General features: G+C 42.7%; 1 protein-coding gene and 1 long non-coding RNA gene across 2 annotated transcripts in view; one reads left to right on the top strand and one right to left on the bottom strand.

The window, feature by feature from the left end:
* Positions 1-21,454, bottom strand: part of brinp2 (bone morphogenetic protein/retinoic acid inducible neural-specific 2) — a 680,262-nt gene that overhangs the window by 431,268 nt on the left and 227,540 nt on the right. The window lies entirely within an intron of this gene.
* LOC117522612 lies at positions 681-20,009 on the top strand. The gene is made up of 3 exons (XR_004564256.1): positions 681-869; positions 3,435-3,437; positions 19,999-20,009. It is a non-coding gene; the product is annotated as an uncharacterized LOC117522612 (long non-coding RNA).

Below are 21,454 nucleotides of genomic sequence, written 5' to 3'. Positions count from 1 at the left end.
TCTTTCTTCTCTCTTGCTCATCTCTCTCCATCCATGTGTCTAACAATTACACAAGCTGTTTACTACCGAAGAAACTGGACTCATAAAGCTGGCAACATCCCGTTTATTAGTTGCTGGCTAGCTTAATCCCTTCGTAATAGGTCCACACAGAGTTAGTTTGACTTCACTTGAAACTCTGCCAGCAGCAGCAGAAAGGAAATTCTAATAACTGAAAGTCCAGAGGAGCAAGCAGAATCAAATTACCTGTACTGTAAAACATGCAATAACTAGGACGAAAGATTTGCTCTGATTCAACACAATGGTCGTGTCAACAACACTATGGAACTGCCTTGGGCCTTGAATGGCAACCATCCAGCCAGAAAACTAGTCCATCCCCACCTCTTTAAAGTAACCATCTGCCTGCCAGAGTCGAGAGAAATGGTGGTGTCCTCTTGGCCTTCTCAAACCATTGAGGTAATCAACACTCAGGCACTGATGTGTTGGATCATCCATAGAAAAATGCATCATATGGCCGAAATGCCGACATTGATGCTCCCTCACAATGCAAGTGATACTCCTCATGTTAAGGGACATTGACACTTGCACGGATTTCATCCCCGCACTGGCATGCGATTTGGCGAGCTATATAATGTCAAATTTTGATGTAATCCCTTTTTGCACTTCACATCTTTTATACAGCATGGTGGATTAGTCGTTAGCACTGTTGCCCCACAGCAAGAAGGCCATGGGTTTGATTTCCACCTGTGGCCTTTCTGTGTGGAGTTTGCATGTTTCCCCGTGTTTTCGTGGGTGTTCTCCAGGTGCTCCGATTTCCTCCCACAATTAAAGACATGCAAGTTAGGTGAATTGGAAACTTCAGAATTGTCCAGGTCTCCCTTGCAAAAGAAGTCTTGATCTCAATGGGACTAACCTGGTTAAATAACAATGAAAATTTTATATATATATATATACACATATATATATACAGTGAGGAAAATAAGTATTTGAACACCCTGCGATTTTGCAAGTTCTCCCACTTAGAAATCATGGAAATAATTTATTTGTATGTTACTGCTGCAAATAAGTATTTGAACACCTGTGAAAATCAATGTTAATATTTGGTACAGTAGCCTTTGTTTGCAATTACAGAGGTCAAATGTTTCCTGTAGTTTTTCACCAGGTTTTCACACAATGCAGCAGGGATTTTGGTCCACTCATCCATACAGATCTTCTCTAGATCTTTCAGGTTTGGAGTTTCAGCTCCCTCCAAAGATTTTCTATTGAGTTCAGGTCTGGAGACTGGCCAGGCCACTCCAGGACCTTGAAATGCTTCTCAGGGAGCCCCTCCTTAGTTGCCCTGGCTGTGTGTTTGGGGTCATTGTCATGCTGGAAGACCCAGCCATGACCCATCTTCAATGCTCTTACTGAGGGAAGGAGGCTGTTTGCCAAAATCTCGCAATACATGACCCCATGCATCCTCCCTTCAATACAGTGCAGTCGTCCTGTCCCCTTTGCAGAAGAGCACCCCCAGAGTATAATGTTTCCACCCCCATGCTTCACGGTTGGGATGGTTTTCTTGGGGTTATTCTCATCCTCTAAACATGGTAAGTGGAGTTGATTCCAAAAAGCTCTATTCTGGTCTCATCTGACCACATGACCTTCTCCCATGCCTCCTCTGGATCATCCAGATGGTCACTGGTGAACTTCAAACAGGCCTGGACATGTGCTGGCTTGAGCAGGGGGACCTTGCTGCCCTGCAGGATTTTAAACCATGACAGCATCATGTGTTACTAATGTAATCTTTGTGACTGTGGTCCCAGCTCTCTTCGGGTCATTGATCAGGTCCTCCTGTGTAGTTCTGAGCTTTCTCAGAATCATCCTTACCCCACAAAGTGAGATCTTGCATGGAATCCCAGACCGAGGGAGATTGACAGTCATGTTGTGTTTCTTCCACTTTCTAATAAATAATCATAACAGTTGTTGTCTTCTACCAAGCTGCTTACTTGTTGTCCTGTAGTCCATCCCAGCCTTGTGTAGGTCTACAGTTTTGTCCCTGGTGTCCTTAGACAGCACTTTGGTCTTGGCTATGGTGGACAGGTTGGAGTGTGATTGATTGAGTGTGTGAACAGGTGTCTTTTATACAGGTAGCAAGTTCAAAAGGTGCAATTAATACAGGTAAAGAGTGCAGAATAAGAGGGCTTCTTTGCAGCAGTAACATACAAATAAATTATTAAAAAAATCATACATTGTGATTTCTGGATTTTTTTTTTTTAGATTATGTCTCTCACAGTGGACATGCACCTAAGATGAAAATTTCAGACCCCTCCATGATTTCTAAGTGGGTGAACTTGCAAAATTGCAGGGTGTTCAAATACTTATTTTCCTCACTGTATATAGGGATTGTTTTTTGTAAAATATATACTTTTATAGAAGAATATTTTAATATCAGTTTGAAAGTCATGGGAAGAAAATATTGCTTTGATTTACTGATAAATTAAACCAAAGGATTAATTGCCTATTCAGAAAATATTTAACAGATTAATCGAAAAAAGAATCCAGAGATTAATGAATTAATAAAAAATTAACTGTTTATCAGTTACAAAAAGAATCATTAGTTGCAGCTCTAAAGGAAATTAACTACAGGATTATGAGAAACTTGAAAGAAGCATTTAATTATTGTACCTTAAAAACATTATGTTTTTTGTGTTTTTCTACAGACATGAACCAAAAATGGCTTGTTTGGCTCGTCTCCCATGTTTATGTTGTTTTTCTGCTTTACTGAAATTCTTACAAGTGCCAGATATAAACCCATTTTTTCAGCTGCAGTGCTTTCGACGTATGATGCATTCTGAAAATCCTAATTCGAGTGGAACTTACATAACTTTTTTTTGTCCAGTTTTTCAGTGTAATGTGTGCAATATACATGAGCAATTTAAAAACCACAGCATGCACAGCATAGCTGGTGACTAAAAATGACTAAATACAAACAGTGCAGTGTGCATCTGCATAACAGACAGTGAGTTCCCAAACAATGCTAACGGGCAGTTAGTGCAACTGTCCACAGCTGAATAAAATCTTTATGTGCACAAACAGTTGGTGGATAATTGAGTGAGCTTCAAGCCTCATGTGAGCCATTGGGCGCTTAGCAGTCTGGTCATGTCAACTAATAGGGCAGCCACACAATTAGCATGATTCCAAATGTGGCTTCAATAATTATTCCCACTATCACACAAACAAAACGACTTTGACCAAACACACCAACTTACCACTGTGTCACTGTGACAACAGCAACATTTGTACACATTTTACATGAAAGATCTGAGTCTTAAAGTCTTCAGTGTGTTCATCAAATCTGTAAATGACCTTAAAGTCACCATTATGTTTGTGTAGGACAGAATCAGAATTCTTAAACACGAACAAATGCTGCATGTAGAATTCTGACAAAACAGCGTCAGAGGGTTGATAGATACTCTACACACTCTGCAGACTGAGATACACATTTATAATGTGACCTAGCACATTGCCCATGGGGATCCAAGGGTTCTAGATTGGGTAGTGTTTATAAATTGGGTAGCTGACATGTTTCAAAGGTGGTAATAAATTATGCAGTGTTTCTATAATGATTTTAACTGAAAGTGCAGGAAATTAAAATGAGACGTTTTTGTGAATAGTTGTATTTATAATTTGGGACAATTAGTTGATGTCATGTTTTACAACTGGCAAGGTGGAGATATTTCCTTTTTTTCAGTGCTTGTCTGGTTACCAGGGACTGATTAATGGTGATATTATCGTCCATTGCCAATGTTGTTACATATCACTAATTTATCCAAAAATATTAGTCCTATCAACTTTCTGTTTTTGTTGCATTCATCCTTGATACAAAATACATAAGCATACCTAACAGCAAATGTCAGCTCTCCAGTTTCTAATGATGGAAGTTACACACATGTACACAGAAGCCAGATAGCTTTTAATATATATAATGTTATAATATTAACATTAAAATATATATAACATAGATGATGTACTGCCCCCTGGTGGAATGGAGTGTGAGTCCAGAATTTAAAAATCAAGATCCATTGTTTACCATTGTTAACTAATATTCCTAATTTCTCCAAAAATATTAGTCCTATCAATTTTCCACTTTTGCGGCGATCATCCTTGACCCAAAATACATAAGCCTACCAACCGGCAAATTTTAAGTCAGAATTGGACGAATAACACATTTTGAAAATTCTTATAGCCTCCAACCTCCTCTGCAAGTTCATGGAGCCATTTGGGAAGAGGGCCCATTGCCACCTGAAGGCGATTTGATTTTGTGTGCTCATCACTTCAGTTAAGTGTCTTCTGTTTTTAGCTTTTTTTGTGTTTGGTTGTTTTTGATTTGTTGATGCTATGGTAGTACCCTTGTTGCCAGCATTTTGTTCCTGTTGAGTGTTTGGAAAGTATTTTTTTGTCAAATTCACCTGTGTGGCCCTGTCGATCATCTCTGATACTATACTTCAGCTTACCATGTGGTCATAATCTGTGTGCCTGGGCATGCATTATACTCTCTTTTGTGTCTGTCAAGGCATACCTGCCCTCTTGTTCAACTGATCATGTACACTTGTGTACAAGTGTAAACCTGAGTTGTTGCATCTCATTATTGACATTCTGCAGTACATGTGCATGGTTGCCTGTTCTCATTTCCTGTCTACACTGGTCCATTTTATGCTCCCTGCTACATCCACACCACAGTCACTTCTTCTATATTCAAGTCTGTCTGTTGGACAGTGGTCTTGTTAATACAGCCCTGGTGCAGTCTGTTTGTTGTATACAATGTCAATCAATCACCTTCACCGACCAACCTTGCACTGCATCCTGCGTTTGGGTTCATCTCTGCTAAATTGGACCAATTCAATTTCTTAGAAGATGCATGGGCTCTAGTTAATAAAAATCCCTTTGTGTTCATCTTGTTCACAGATATGGAAGATTTAGATCTTCCGTTTAGTGAGTTGAGGTTATCTGATTGAATTTAATCTGTGGAACTGTATGTGCCTGCTAATCATGAAACACACTTATCTAATGTTGGAGACTGAAAAAACATTTTTAGGCCAACACCATTTTTAGACCAACACCTCCATAAATAAAGATTCCCTAGGTCTATGCAATCCTCAGGAGTTTTCTTTTTCTTCTTCTTTTTAAATTGATGACCTAGGAAGGTTATGAATTCATCTGCCCTACAGATATTATCTGCAGGTGCAAAATACTTTCCACAACATAATTAAGTCTGAACCCAGCAAGCAGCCACTTCTCCCAAATTACCTCATGAAGTGTTTGTCCCCAAAGATCAGTTCCTAACTTACAATGTTGTGAAAAAAATTGTAACCCCTTGTACCTTGACCAATTTTAATTTGTTTGAGTTCAAATAAAAAATAAAAAATAAATCAGGTATTATGTAAACATTTCTGAAATTAGGTCCTTTCAAGTCACAGTGAGGACACATTTCCGCAAAATGAAGGAAATTAAATTTGAGTAAAAATATCAAAGCCAAAATAATGACTGCAGAGGTACGAGCACCCATTAGTACAACGAAATCATCACATTTACAGCCAGTTGTTGGATAAAGCCAGGGAATAGTAAACATTGCCAAGTCTCTGACAAAAAAGTATGGGACATTTGTAGATGTTGCAACATCTACAAATGTGGTTGAAGTGTACATGCACTGATCATGGGCATGGACGTCATGGTAATTTTGGACTTTTCATGATGTCTTTGGACTGTTCTTTTGCCAGGGTGGAATAATTGCACAGCACACATTGTTAATAACAGGAGTTGCCTTCCCAAAGCCCACACTTCAACCTTATTAAAAATGTGTGGACTACACTTGAAAGCTGGATCTGTGCCAGAAAACCAACCAGTTTAAATGAACTCTGCCAATCCTGCACAGAAGAGTGGTCAAATATCAAGATAGAATTATGCCAGAAGCTTGTTGATGGCTACCAAAAGAATTTGGTTGAGATGCAGGTTGCTAAGAGACATTTAGCCAAATATTACTACTGGGGATATATATATATATATATATATATATATATATATATATATATATATATATATATATATATATATATATATATATATATATATATAGCTTACAGAAGATCCAAAATAAATTCAAACTCAATTCACCCAATTCTTGTTTTTAAAGGCATTAATGATGTACTCTCTACAGTCATTCCACCCTGGCAAAAGAACAGTTCAAAGGCATTCAATCTTTCATTTTCTATACATGCTGACTCCATTTAAGGGTGACCGAAGGTGCCTATCCTAACAGTCATAAGGCATGAGGTAGTGGACACCTTGGACAGAATGCCAGTCTATTGCTGGATAAAATGGCAGAAAAAGAAATATAAATATAAATCCATAACATTAAAGGATGCACTATTAACAGTCCATCACGTTGCATTCTTTTGAGCCATCAGTCTTTACAACATTTCTATCTGTGCATGTTTGGTCATTCTTTATTGTTGTGAGGGTTAGCCTTTACTCATGTGGCGTGCCTTAGGGTCACATATGTTGAGATTTGGTGCTGCATAAATGCATGAAATGTATTTCGATGCACAGTACGAGATAAAAGCTGTTCTCGCTTTTTTGATATATTCCAACTGAAGGTCGATGATATATTTGAAAAGGGATTTCAAGGTTGCTATGTTATTGATTTTCATGTCAACTGTTTTTTAGTGCTGTTAATTTTAAAAGCTTCATACATATCATCATTTGGTGGTGTCACTTTTCAGCAACAGCAGCAACAATGCTGACCAGCAGCATCCATTAATGAGCTGCCGGCCTCCTGCCATCAGCCAATAGTGCTAGATTGACAATAACAACCATTAATGAGCTGAATTAGGTACAGCCATGGGCTCAACAGAGCTTAAAGGAAATCCATGGACATACAAACAGCTGCCCATTAACCTGGTCACTTACAACCATTCAAGTTGTTGTGTGGGCCGCTGAAGAGGAGGTACTGCTGGCCCACCACCACCAGTCGGCGCCCTGCTTGGAGTGCGGGCTTCAAGCATGAGAGGGCGCTGGAGCCATTGGAAGTGACAGCTGTCACTTGTCAACCACACCAGCTGTCTCTCATCAACCACCACATAAGAAGCGGATTACAACTCCACCTCCTCGCCGAGAAATCATCTACCACTAGAGGTAATCTTCTCTGCTGTATTCTCTGAGTGTTTTTCAAATTGTGTTCTGTCTGCAGCCGTATACCTGTAAAGTCTGTTGGAGATTGGATTGGCGGATAGTGAGAAGACGACGGTCTTCGTCTCTCACTCCATCCAGAAGAGGGACAAACAGGAGCTGCACGAGTGATAACGTATCTGGAGGTGGAGGTTTTCCCTCCCGGAGGAATTGTGTGTAAAGGTTGCTGGCCAGCAGTACCAGGGCCGACAACGGAGGACAGAGACCACCTGGGGACTCAGGACTTGGCGGCTCTGGTGTTCTTCAGGCCGTTGGTGGTGGAAGCGGTGTGGGCCCCGGCTCTTCGATCATCAGAGGTCTCCTATCTTCGAGCCTGCCCACAGTCCTCTTGTGTACAATTGGCATCCAGTATTTTTCTGTCTGTATTCCGTTGTGTGCCTTCACAACATTAAATTGTTACTCCTTTTCTTATCCATTGTCCGTTCATTTGCGCCCCCTGTTGTGGGTCCGTGTTACGACACCTTCACAACAGGATTTCTCGGCCATTCGTCATGGATCCCGAGGGGCGTCAACCACAGCTTGAACAGCCAATGGGAGAACAAGGAGCGCAGGCGTCAGCAGGAGGCGTGGTAAGTGATCTGCAGCAAATCCTTACCGCTTTCACTGCTCAGTTACATCTGGTAACCGAGCAAAATGCAATCCTCAATCGGAGGATGGAGGCTCTCACCGCCAGAGTGGAAGCACGCGAGTCGAGCGTCGCTGCAGTGTCTCCTCCTGCTGGCCTGGGGCCTAATACAGACGTTCCACTGGCCGTTCAACAACCCCCCCCACCGTCCCCTGAAGCTTACATAAGCCCTCCCGAACCGTACGGAGGCTGTGTTGAAACGTGCGCAGACTTCCTAATGCAGTGTTTGCTCGTTTTTGCACAGCGTCCGGTTATGTAAGCATCAGACGCCACCCGGGTGGCTTATGTAATTAATCTGCTTCGAGGTGAGGCACGCGCTTGGGCTACAGCGCTCTGGGAACAGGATTCATGGCTTCTGACATCATACGCTGGGTTTATACGGGAATTCAAACAAGTGTTTGATCATCCCAACAGAGGCGAGACCGCCTCGACCGTGCTGCTGTCAATGAGACAGGGGCGTCGGAGCGCAGCTGATTACGCTGTCGACTTCCACATCGCGGCTGCGAGGTCTGGCTGGAATGACGTTGCGCTCCGCGCTGCCTTCATAAGCGGACTGTCTCCAGTACTGAAGGAGCATTTACTGGCTAAGGACGAACCGCAGGATTTCGACGGGCTTGTCAATCTGGTTATACGCTTAGACAACCGCTTAAATGAACACCGTCGGGAGCAGGCCGGGGGGCGTGGCCGGGCATAAGCCGTCCCTCTCTCTTCCGGGTCCGAAGGGGTGACGTCATCCCCACGTTCCATTGCCAGAGGGCTCCGTGTGGCAACAGCTCCCCCTGCTGACGAAGCTATGGACACGAGCAGGGCCAAAGTGAGATCTGATGTCAGACAAAGGAGGCTGGCCCGCGGGGAGTGTTTTTACTGTGGCTCATGTGAGCACATGTTAAAAGATTGCCCCAAACGGTCAAACACCAACGCCCGTCCTTAGAAACTGGGCTAAGGGTGGGCCATAACATGTACACGGGGAGACCCCGCAGATCAGCATGAATCCCAGTGATAATCCTGAGTGGGGATTTAACCCTTCACGCCCCAGCACTGGTGGACACGGGGTCCGAAGGGAATCTGTTGGATAGCAGATGGGCAAAGGAAGTAGGGCTCCCTCTAGTGGCTCTGCCTTCGCCTTTGAAGGTACGGGCACTAGATGGCACTCTACTCCCGTTAATCACACACCGGACACAGCCCGTGACTCTGGTTGTGTCTGGGAATCACAGGGAGGAGATCGTGTTTTACGTAACACCTTCTACCTCCCGAGTGATTTTGGGTTTTCCTTGGATGGTGAAACACAATCCCCGGATCGATTGGCCGTCTGGGGTAGTGGCGCAGTGGAGCGAAGCCTGCCACCGGGAGTGTTTAGGATCCTCGGTTCCACCCGGGATCACGGCTAAGGAGGAGGTTAAAGTCCCTCCCAATCTGACGGCGGTGCCTGACGAGTACCATGATCTGGCTGATGTTTTCAGCAAAGATCTGGCACTCACTCTTCCCCCGCACCGACCGTACGATTGTGCCATTGATTTGATTCCGGACGTTGAGTACCCGTCCAGTAGACTGTACAACCTCTCACGTCCGGAACGCGAATCAATGGAGACCTACATCCGGGACTCCTTAGCCGCCGGATTGATCCGGAACTCCACCTCCCCGATAGGTGCAGGCTTCTTTTTTGTGGGTAAGAAAGACGGCGGACTCCGTCCATGCATCGATTACAGGGGGTTGAACGAGATCACGGTTCGCAATCGATACCCATTGCCCCTCTTGGATTCGGTGTTCACACCCCTGCATGGAGCTCAAATATTCACCAAACTTGATCTTAGGAATGCGTACCACCTGGTTCGGATCCGGAAGGGAGACGAATGGAAGACGACATTTAACACCCCGTTAGGTCATTTTGAGTACCTGGTCATGCCGTTTGATCTCACCAACGCGCCCGCGACGTTCCAAGCATTGGTTAACGACGTCTTGCGGGACTTCCTGCACCGGTTTGTCTTCGTATATCTGGATGATATACTCATCTTTTCTCCGGACCCTGAGACTCATGTCCAGCATGTACGTCAGGTCCTACAGCGGTTGTTAGAAAACCGGTTGTTTGTGAAGGGCGAGAAGTGTGAGTTTCACCGCACTTCTTTGTCCTTCCTGGGGTTTATCATCTCCTCCAACTCCGTCGCCCCGGATCCGGCCAAGGTTGCGGCGGTGAGGGATTGGCCCCAACCAAAAAGCCGTAGGAAGCTGCAACAGTTCCTCGGCTTTGCAAACTTCTACAGGAGGTTCATTAGGGTTACAGTCAGGTTGTTAGCCCCCTGACTGCCCTGACCTCCACTAAGGTCCCCTTCACCTGGTCGGACCGGTGCGAGGCCGCGTTTAGGGAGTTGAAACGCCGGTTTTCGTCTGCGCCAGTTCTGGTGCAGCCTGATCCTACTCGCCAGTTTGTAGTGGAGGTGGATGCCTCAGACTCACGGATAGGAGCCGTGCTGTCCCAGAGCAGGGAGTCCGATAAGGTTCTCCATCCTTGTGCCTACTTTTCCCGCAGGTTGACCCCCGCTGAGCGGAATTATGACGTGGGCAATCGGGAACTCCTCGCGGTGAAGGAGGCTCTGGAAGAGTGGAGACACCTGTTGGAGGGAGCTACGGAGCCTTTCACGGTTTTCACGGACCACCGGAACCTGGAATACATCCGGACCGCCAAGCGGCTGAACCCCAGGCAAGCCCGCTGGTCCCTGTTCTTCGGACGCTTTGACTTCCGGATCACCTACCGCCCCGGGACTAGGAATCAACGGTCCGATGCACTGTCCCGGGTGCACGAAAAGGAGGCCAAGGCTGAGTTGTTGGACCCCATCGAAACCATCCTTCCCGAGTCCACTGTCGTGGCCACCCTCACCTGGGACGTGGAGGAAACCGTCCGGGAGGCCCTGGCAAGGAACCCGGACCCGGGAGATGGTCCGAAGAACAAACTTTACGTCCCACCAGAGGCTAGAACTGCCGTCTTGGACTTCTGCCACGAATCCAAGTTCTCCTGTCATCCCGGAGTGCGTAGGACCGTGGCAGTAGTCCAGCAGCGCTTCTGGTGGGCGTCACTGGAAGCCGACGTCCGGGACTACGTCCAGGCCTGTACCACCTGTGCCAGGGGCAAGGCGGACCATCACAAGACCAGGGGTCTCCTCCAACCCCTGCCTGTGCCTCATCGCCCCTGGTCCCACATCGGCCTGGACTTCGTCACGGGCCTCCCGCCGTCCCAGGGCAACACCGTCATACTGACGATAGTGGACCGGTTCTCCAAGGCGGCCCACTTCGTGGCCCTCCCGAAGCTCCCAACGGCCCAGGAGACAGCAGACCTCCTGGTCCACCACGTCGTGCGTCTGCATGGGATACCATCGGACATCATCTCGGATCGTGGTCCCCAGTTCTCCTCGCAGGTCTGGAGGAGTTTTGTAAGGAGCTGGGGGCCACCGTACGTCTCTCGTCCGGGTATCACCCACAGACGAACGGCCAGGCAGAGCGGGCGAACCAGGACTTAGAACAGGCCCTTCGCTGTGTAACCTCCGCGCATCCGGCGGCCTGGAGTAACCATCTGGCCTGGATCGAGTACGCTCACAACAGCCAAGTGTCATCTGCCACCGGCCTCTCCCCTTTTGAAGCATGTCTGGGCTACCAGCCCCCATTGTTCCCACTTGTGGAGGGAGAGGTCGGGGTACCCTCGGTCCAGGCCCACCTGCGGAGGTGCTGCCGGGTGTGGCGGACCGCCCGTTCTGCCCTGTTGCGGGCCCGGACGAGGGCCAAGGCCCATGCAGATCGCCTGCATACCAACCGGGGCAGGAGGTGTGGTTATCCACTAAGGACATCCCGCTCCAAGTGACATCCCAGAAACTGAAGGACCGTTTCATTGGACCATTCCCCATCGCCAAGATCCTCAGTCCGGCCGCAGTGAAGCTGACACTCCCGGCTTCACTGCGGATCCACCCGGTTTTTCATGTCTCTAGACTCAAGCCATACCACGCCTCACCGCTCTGCACCCCTGGACCCGAGCCACCTCCTGCCCGAATCATCGACGGGGAGCCGGCATGGACTGTTCGTCGGCTCCTGGACGTCCGTCGGATGGGCCGGGGTTTTCAGTACTTGGTGGACTGGGAGGGGTACGGACCCGAAGAACGCTCCTGGGTGAAGAGGAGCTTCATCCTGGACCCGGCCCTCCTGGTCGATTTCTACCGCCGACACCCGGACAAGCCTGGTCGGGCGGCAGGAGGCGCCCGTTGAGAGGGGGGTCCTGTTGTGTGGGCCGCTGAAGAGGAGGTACTGCTGGCCCACCACCACCAGTCGGCGCCCTGCTTGGAGTGCGGGCTTCAAGCATGAGAGGGCGCCGGAGCCATTGGAAGTGACAGCTGTCACTTGTCGACCACACCAGCTGTCTCTCATCAACCACCACATAAGAAGCGGATTACAACTCCACCTCCTCGCCGAGAAATCATCTACCACTAGAGGTAATCTTCTCTGCTGTATTCTCTGAGTGTTTTTCAAATTGTGTTCTGTCTGCAGCCGTATACCTGTAAAGTCTGTTGGAGATTGGATTGGCGGATAGTGAGAAGACGACGGTCTTCGTCTCTCACTCCATCCAGAAGAGGGACAAACAGGAGCTGCACGAGTGATAACGTATCTGGAGGTGGAGGTTTTCCCTCCCGGAGGAATTGTGTGTAAAGGTTGCTGGGTGTGAGGACTCACACTCACCGTCATCTGTTTCTTGTCTGCCAGCAGTACCAGGGCCGACAACGGAGGACAGAGACCACCTGGGGACTCAGGGCTTGGCGGCTCCGGTGTTCTTCAGGCCGTTGGTGGTGGAAGCGGTGTGGGCCCCGGCTCTTCGATCATCAGAGGTCTCCTATCTTCGAGCCTGCCCACAGTCCTCTTGTGTACAATTGGCATCCAGTATTTTTCTGTCTGTATTCCGTTGTGTGCCTTCACAACATTAAATTGTTACTCCTTTTCTTATCCATTGTCCGTTCATTTGTGCCCCCTGTTGTGGGTCCGTGTTACGACACCTTCACAACACAAGCTTTGTCACACTGTCACACTAAGGGTGTTTTCACCAGCCCATTCTCATCTTTTGGTGGTGTTTTCTTTCGTGATATTGTCAAGAAATGTATTTCATTTTCATGGCACTGTCACCCATCCCTGAACCCTATCCAAAACACCAAATGCCCCCCCTCCCCAAATTTCGTGATACGGTCACAAAAATCAACTATATTTTGTGACCGTATCACAAGGTAATAGAATAAATCACTTTTCGTGATGCCATCACAAACTCGGCATGAGATTGGGTTGGCTTTCACATATAATTGTTTGTTTGGGTCGGACTAAGAACCACAATATGACTATAGTATTTTATTTTATTTTTGCCTTATTTTAGGTTGTTTTCACACATCAAGAACAAAACTTATAAACATGCATCAGTCACCTGTGAGCTTGATCAGAACATTCGTGCTAACGTTGCTGGATTTATGTCTGTTAAAATGACATGCTAATATAAGAGCTATCATTAGCCTTTACTAGCTTAGGCTAAACTTTTATTTTCCCTTTGGATGTGAAACTGAACTGCAGACTGATGAAAAGTGAATACTTGAACACTTTATCGACAGATTTTTTGTGGATTCTGTGCAGAATTGTTCCTCTTTGAAAAAAATAATGTTTTTACGGGAAAAAAAGTGGTAGTGTGAAAAATACTCAAAACACCACATTTTAAACAAATTAACTCTGTGCTGGAAGGTTTGCTATTATCGAAACGTTATGCTGTTTAAAAAATAGGCGAACCTGACCCTTCATGAAAACACAATAAATGTACTCTAGCAATTGTTTATCCAATACATGATGGTTCTGTGTGTGCATCTGTTGTGCCTTTCTTGTGGGCAAAAATATCAAATAAATCAAAAGCAGCCCAGCCTCTAGCAGTTGTACTGATCACGCTTTAAAGTCTGGTAAGCTTTTTCAATTCACAAACATTTTGAGACGAGTAATTACCTCCAATTTAATCACGCACACACTGCAATATTCTTCAAAACTGTAAGTTTAAGCAACACAGTACTGACTGTGTTGCTTAAACTTACTTACTGGCTCAAGGTGCTTCACACAAGTAAGGTCTAATCTTATGCAAAAACCTCCATTTTGGCAGCACAGTGGATGGAAATCCATTGTAGCGAAGGAGAACTTTAATCCCTGCAGTTGTCTAAAATATTTGAGTCATGTTGACGAGTCAGGTTTGGCAGTGTGAGTATTTTGGTTCATTTCAGAGTAATTGTAGAAGAAACAACTGGCTGTCCATTGAACAATAAACCATTTACAGCCAATTAAAGCATTTTCATGCGAGCCATTTTTGAGCTAGTGGTCTTAATCATGGTGTTAGACTGAGTCAAATAATAGTGGTGTGAAAACTTTTTTTATCTTTACTAGTACCGTTTGTATCAATATTCCATAACCTCTGGTGTCTGTCTGGAAGGTCGCCATCGAGGACCCAAGATGGTTCTGTAGTGTGCTGTGTGTGGGACCAGCTTATGCGCCCACACTTGACCCTGACCTACAACAATCGAAACCTCAACAACTTTTGTCTGTAGAATACACTGGACCTTCACACCTCAGAACATCCCATAACACCACAACTGGAGCTCTACCAGACAAGTTCATCATGTGTATAGGTCATCTCCCAATGTGGCTTGAACTATAACAGATCACCCACACTGTTGGAAGGGACATGTTTGTAGTTTCATTTTAGACAATAGATACTCACTTGGATGGCCACACGTAGTCATAGAAACCATGTTCCACACACTATTGTTCCAGCACCTCACCATGTATCTACAGTATGCGCTGGACACAGTATCCTTCAGGAATAGCCAAGGGCGCAATTTAGAACTAGAAATTGGTGGGGGGACAATGTGTGAGGCCTGCAGGGCCGAAGCCCATAGGCTGGGGGTCTGGGGGCCGGTTTAGGCCCCCAGAAGCCAACGGTTTCTAGATAAGCTCAGATGCATTCTGAGCATCCAGAACAGTAATTTTAATGTTTTGAGAAGACGATAAAGTGGACACCATTTGACTTATACAATTTGAACCTGTGGATATAAGTACTTTATTCTGAAAATAGCCAGCACTGATTTTATTAACATCCTGGTGTAAATAAGGTATCACCACATGTGTAGAACTCAAAAAGAATGATAGATTGAGTTTCCATTAAAAAAACAACTGCAATGTGGTAAAATATATTCATAAATATGAAAGAACAGGCTCTTAATTATTAACTATCACATACTGTATTTTTTCTCAAGATTTGTTTTTGCATAAGTTTGAAAAAAACAACAGATCATAAGTTTAGGATAAATTACTTATGAATTTAATTTTCGAAGTGGCACTAATAACACTCGTACTGAACATAATTTCGCTTGCATAGACTGATTTTGGAGATCAAGCAATAATTGCAGATGGGCTTTCTGAGGTTCCAGATAGCTTTTCTGATTTCCTTTTCTAACTTTCAGAATTTAGTAAATTAGCATATGGTCCATTCATACTTATGTGTAGACACTAGTCCCTAGAGGCAAATATTTCTGGTTTCAAATCTGGGCAAATGCAGTCCCAGAAAATTCCGAATGTGACAAACAAGAAACAGGTGTTGTAAACAAGTCAATGCTGCTAAAAACACAAACTTGGAGAAACAAAGATACTATTCTGACATGGTTTTGCACATAAGACTGACATGGTTTGCACATAAGACTGGCATAGCATGTTTCAAGTACACACATATATGTCAGAAGGTGGGGGGGACATACCATATTCTGTCCCCCCTGGTTGAAAAGGTGGGGGGGCATGTCCCTCCTATCCACCACCAAATTGCGCCCATGGGAATAGCACATATTAACTGTGACAGTGTGGCACATCATGTCAGACAACAATGTGCACTATACAAATCCAACAATTGTCATTTAAGACCTCAGTAACTTTGGCTGAGATGGATTCTTTTTGTCAGAGAGAAGGGTGTAAAATCAGTAGAACATCACTGAATGAATGGATCATTTATTGTGGTTTAATTTGATTTTATATTTAAAAGTTGGCACACAAGTACTATACTGACTGAAGAAGTGGCATACGTAATCATGTTAACATGCAGTTTGATGCTCATGCTTCCTGACCAAAGCTGGAGAAACAGCATGTTGTTAGTGCTCATAGATCATTTGCTTTCTGACCTTTTACATGGTTTGTTGCGTAATGGGAGCTTTTTTTTAACTTACTGTTGGTTCAGAAGTGCATCATAAATCATTTTTTTTCCTCTCACACATTATGGGGGCTGTGATAAAGGAGCTCTGGTTTACGGTGTTTTGGTCACATTTGCACTGATGAGGACTCTGCCATCCCTTTTAAAGCCAGTTCACAAGTTAAGTAATCGCTGCCCAGAGTTATTCATCTTCAATAAGTGGGGAGAAGGCAGGTGCAGAGTCACAGTCAGTCTGGCAGCCATAAAGGCAAGTGAGTTTATTCTGAAACTGTCATGTTTATGCCAATTTAGCACCTACACGGCCACCCAGCTGCACTTTAATCAGTTTCTTTGTTTGACCTGTGGCATAGAGTCATTTATGAGAAAATTAATGGTAAAGATGTAATATATCTATACCATAAATGACCTCACGCACACACGCGTGTGTGTCCAACTGTCCGTGTCCACAGAGAAAGCAGCACTCTCGGCGTAGTAGCTTGTGTCCATAAGCCGCCACCTCACTCAACATAAAAACTGCAGCACACCACACAACACAACATATAAGACGTATCGTTATCTTTGGCTGCTTTCAGTGATGCCGGTATTTGGTTAGACTCTTTCTCTCCGATTGTTCTGTCTGAGTTATTTTCATTAGTTACTTCATCCAAACCATCAACATGTTTATTAGACCCCATTCCTACCAGGCTGCTCAAGGAAGCCCTACCATTATTTAATGCTTCGATCTTAAATATGATCAATCTATCTTTGTTAGTTGGCTATGTACCACAGGCTTTTAAGGTGGCAGTAATTAAACCATTACTTAAAAAGCCATCACTTGACCCAGCTATCTTAGCTAATTATAGGCCAATCTCCAACCTTCCTTTTCTCTCAAAAATTCTTGAAAGGGTAGTTGTAAAACAGCTAACTGATCTCTGCAGAGGAATGGTCTATTTGAAGAGTTTCAGTCAGGTTTTAGAATTCATCATAGTACAGAAACAGCATTAGTGAAGGTTACAAATGATCTTCTTATGGCCTCGGACAGTGGACTCATCTCTGTGCTTGATCTCTGTGCTTGTTCTGTTAGACCTCAGTGCTGCTTTTGATACTGTTGACCATAAAATTTTATTACAGAGATTAGAGCATGCCATAGGTATTAAAGGCACTGCGCTGCAGTGGTTTGAATCATATTTGTTCTAATAGATTACACATTTGTTCATGTAAATGGGAATCTTCTTCACAGACTAAAGTTAATTATGGAGTTCCACAAGGTTCTGTGCTAGGACCAATTTTATTCACTTTATACATGCTTCCCTTAGGCAGTATTATTAGACGGTATTGCTAAATTGAATGAATGAATGAATGAATGAATGAAAACTGAATGAATGAATGAATGAATGAATGAATGAAAACTGTTTATTTCGAACATTTGATACAACAACAATTACAGATAGATCAGTAAAGACAACAACAAAAAAGTTCCTACTGTGTACCCAACATGTCCGAAAGGGTAGGGTGAAGCATCAGCTTATTTATCCCTACCCCTTCTTCCCACAACCAGTAATACCCTTTGCCACATATACACATAGATTCCTACACACCTAAATCGATATCAATATATATATATATACTACATATACACATATATATACATACACACATCAACATACATACACATATACATACATATATACACATATACATATATACACATATATATACACAAACATAAATATACACCTTCACATACCTACTTACATACAAAATACTATATATTTACAAGCCGAAGCAAAAAACAAAACACCCCTAACCCTCATTACCCTTCCTCCTCCCTATACCCAGAAAAAACTATTTTTGTACCGCTGTTTGAACTGGTTCATGCTTGGACATTGCTTGAGCCCCACTCCCAATCTGTTCCACATCCTCACCCCACAGACAGAAATACAGAAACCTTTTAATGTTGTTCGTGCCCCACTGATGCTTTAAATTAAATTTCCCCCTCAGACTGTAATCCCCTGATCTGTTAAAAAACATATTTTTAATATTTGCTGGAAGTAAATTGTTTATTGCTTTATACACAATTTGTACTGTTTGAAAATGAACCAAGTCTGTGAATTTTAAGAATTTGGATTGTAAAAATAGTGGATTTGTATGATCTCTATAGCCAGTATTATGAATAATTCTTATAGCTCTTTTCTGCATTACTGATAGTGATTGTGTTGTACCTTTATAAGTATTACCCCATACCTCTGCACAGTACTGTAAATATGGTAAAACCAGTGAGCAGTAAAGAATGCGGAGTGAGTTGTGGTCCAGAATATGTTTCGCTTTGTTTAGAACTGAAATGCTTCTTGACAGTTTACTTTGTATATGTTTTATATGAGTCTTCCAGTTTATCTTATCATCTATTATCACCCCCAGAAACTTATTTTCATGTACCCTTTCAATATCTACCCCCTCGACTTGTAACTGAACCTGTATGTCTGTATTACAATAGCAAATAACATGTATTTTGTTTTACTTAAGTTTAATGATAATTTGTTTCTGTCAAACCATATTTTCAATTTTCCCATTTCTATACTGATCCTCCTCAGTAACTCCTGCAAATCCCCCCCTGAACAAAAAATGCTTGTGTCATCTGCAAATAATACTACTTTAATATTTTGGAAACATTGACAATATCATTTATATAAATTAGAAACAGTTTTGGACCCAATACTGACCCCTGTGGGACGCCACAAGCATTGTCCAAGCATGATGATGTATATTCCCCCAACTTCACAAACTGTTTTCTGTTACTTAAGTAGCTTCTCACCCAGTTGCAACACCAACCCCCTAATCCCATACTGTTCAAGTTTATTGATTAATATGTCATGATTAATTGTATCAAAAGCCTTTTTAAGGTCTATAATATTCCAACTGAATGTAATTTGTGGTCTATGGCGTTTGTAATCTCCTCAACTGATTCTATTAATGCAAGTGATGTTGAACTATGTGCTCTGAATCCATATTGACTATCAGTAAGTAATTTATGTTTATTTATGAATTTGTCTAATCTATTATTGAATAACTTTTCTAATAATTTGGAAAATTGTGGAAGCAAAGAAAGAAACAGGTCATAATTTGTGAAGTGGTGTCTATCCCCAGTCTTATACAGCGGCACAACCCTTAGCTATTTTCATTTTGATGGGAAATTTACCGGTTTGAAAGATAAGTTACAGATGTATGTTAATGGTTCTACAATCCATCAATGACCTGTTTTCCACCACCATATCATTTCATTTAAATCGGTAGATGTTTTATATTACAATTATTCCACAATGTCTATAATTTCATTCCAATCCACTGCTTGTGAGGAACATGAACAGGATTTCTTTCTATAAGATTATTATCCCAATCCTCAGATTGGGAACGGGAATTTTTTCTGCCAAGCTTGGTCCAATATTTACAAAAAATTATTAAAACCGTTGACACCTCATCGTTATTTTCCTTCTTGACATTATATCAATGAACTACTGAGGGTAACTCTGTTTTTTATTACCATTTTTGATAATGCTATTTAATATATCCATATTCCTTTAAAGATGTATATTGTATAATATGTTTTTGTTATTCTATAATATGTTCCTATAATATTCCTTCCTACATACCCGTATAATATTAGTTAATCTATTTTTGTATTTCTTATATCTATTTTCTGCCTCTTTAGTCTTAGTTTTATGAATTCTCTATACAGTGTATTTTTCTTATTACATGCATTTCGTAACCCTTTCGTCATCCATGGTCGAGCTTGGATTTTTTGTTTTCTGTAGTCTGTTTAATTGGACAATTTTTATCATATAATGATGTAAATATTTGTAACAAAGTTTCATAGCACTATCAACATCACTTTCACTGTATACCTTTTCCCAGTTTTGCTCCTGTAAATCCTCTTTAGTGTGTTCATGTTTCCTCTGTCCGCACTCGCCTGTATTTTATTTTCTCCTCTGGCTGATTCCGCCGATGGTTCTATTATAAACGATTTTGAAACTGGTAGATGATCACTAATGTCATTGATTAATAATCCACTCACAGTGTTATTCTCAATATCATTGCTGAATATATTATCAATTAAGGTGGCACTATGGGATGTAATTCTGCTTGGCCTGGTGATTTTTGGATATAAACTCATACTGTACATTATACTGATAAATTCATCTGTTATTTTATGCTTATTTGGATTGAGCAGATCAATATTTAAGTCACCACAAATGAACACAGTTTTTTGATTAGTTTTTGAGAACATTTTTCCCATACAGTCAGTGAATGTTTCAATACTAGATCCTGGTGCTCTATATATACAGCTGACTAATACATTTTTGCTTTTTTTCTTCACATATTTCAATAGTTATACATTCTAATAAGTTATCAATCACAGTTGTCATATTGTCTACTATTTATAATCCATGTTCTTATCCACATACACAGCCACTCCTCCTCCACTCTTATTTTTTTCTGTTTACACAATTAATTCATATCCATCCAGTTCAAAATCCATTCCTTTATCTTCATTGATCCATGTTTCTGATATAGCAATTATGTAAATATTTTTTTAAACTGACTTAAATATTCTTTAATGTTGTTAAAGTTTGCATATAGACTTCTGCTGTTGAAATGGATTATTGATAATTTGTTATCCGTTTTAATGATCCGATTAAACTGTTCATCTGTATAATAGCAACAACTGTCATTGATATTTGAGAAGAAATTATTGTCCGGGTCTATATCGTGCTCAAGTCCAGTACATTGTGGTCTGTGTATTTAAATGTTCTCAGTTCTACTTTTCCATGATCAGCAATCCTTTGAGTTATATCCTTCTTGTCTCCAGATGTAGATGAATAGGTAGTAGATGAATAGGTTCCTCTGGTCTGTGTCATGGTGTTGTGATGTGTTTGTGTCCTCATACCTTATTGGTCATATTTGTCCAGATCCTCGCTTTAAGAAACACTATTGTCATATTTGTCCAGCTCCTCGATGTTCCTTATTGCCATGACTTTTGCTTGTTCTGGTGATCCGTTCAGTTTGATGAATATTTTACAGTTTGAAGTCCATGTGTGCTGGATTTTTCCCTGTTTCTTCAAGAAGCGTGCGTTCCTGGCGATGTCGGCATTCCGTTTGGTGAGATGTTCATTGCATGAATACGTTTGTCCCTTTCAGTTTTTCTCCTTGTTTTAACAGTGCTGTTTTGTGTTTTCTGTTGATGAATCTCATGATGACGGTTCGTTTATCACCGTCATTTCTCCAGGGCAGAGGGTGGCACGCTTCAATGTTATTAAATCCATTTCTATACCTTTAGATAGGAGGAATCAGCAACCTGTTTTTCCACAGAGCTGACCTCCTGTTCACTGGGCTCC

Source organism: Thalassophryne amazonica, chromosome 12 (assembly GCF_902500255.1).
Source record: "Thalassophryne amazonica chromosome 12, fThaAma1.1, whole genome shotgun sequence".
Taxonomy (NCBI): Eukaryota; Metazoa; Chordata; class Actinopteri; order Batrachoidiformes; family Batrachoididae; genus Thalassophryne; species Thalassophryne amazonica.
The sequence above is the reverse complement of the archived record's forward strand: the minus strand, read 5'-3'. Positions and strand labels throughout refer to the sequence as shown.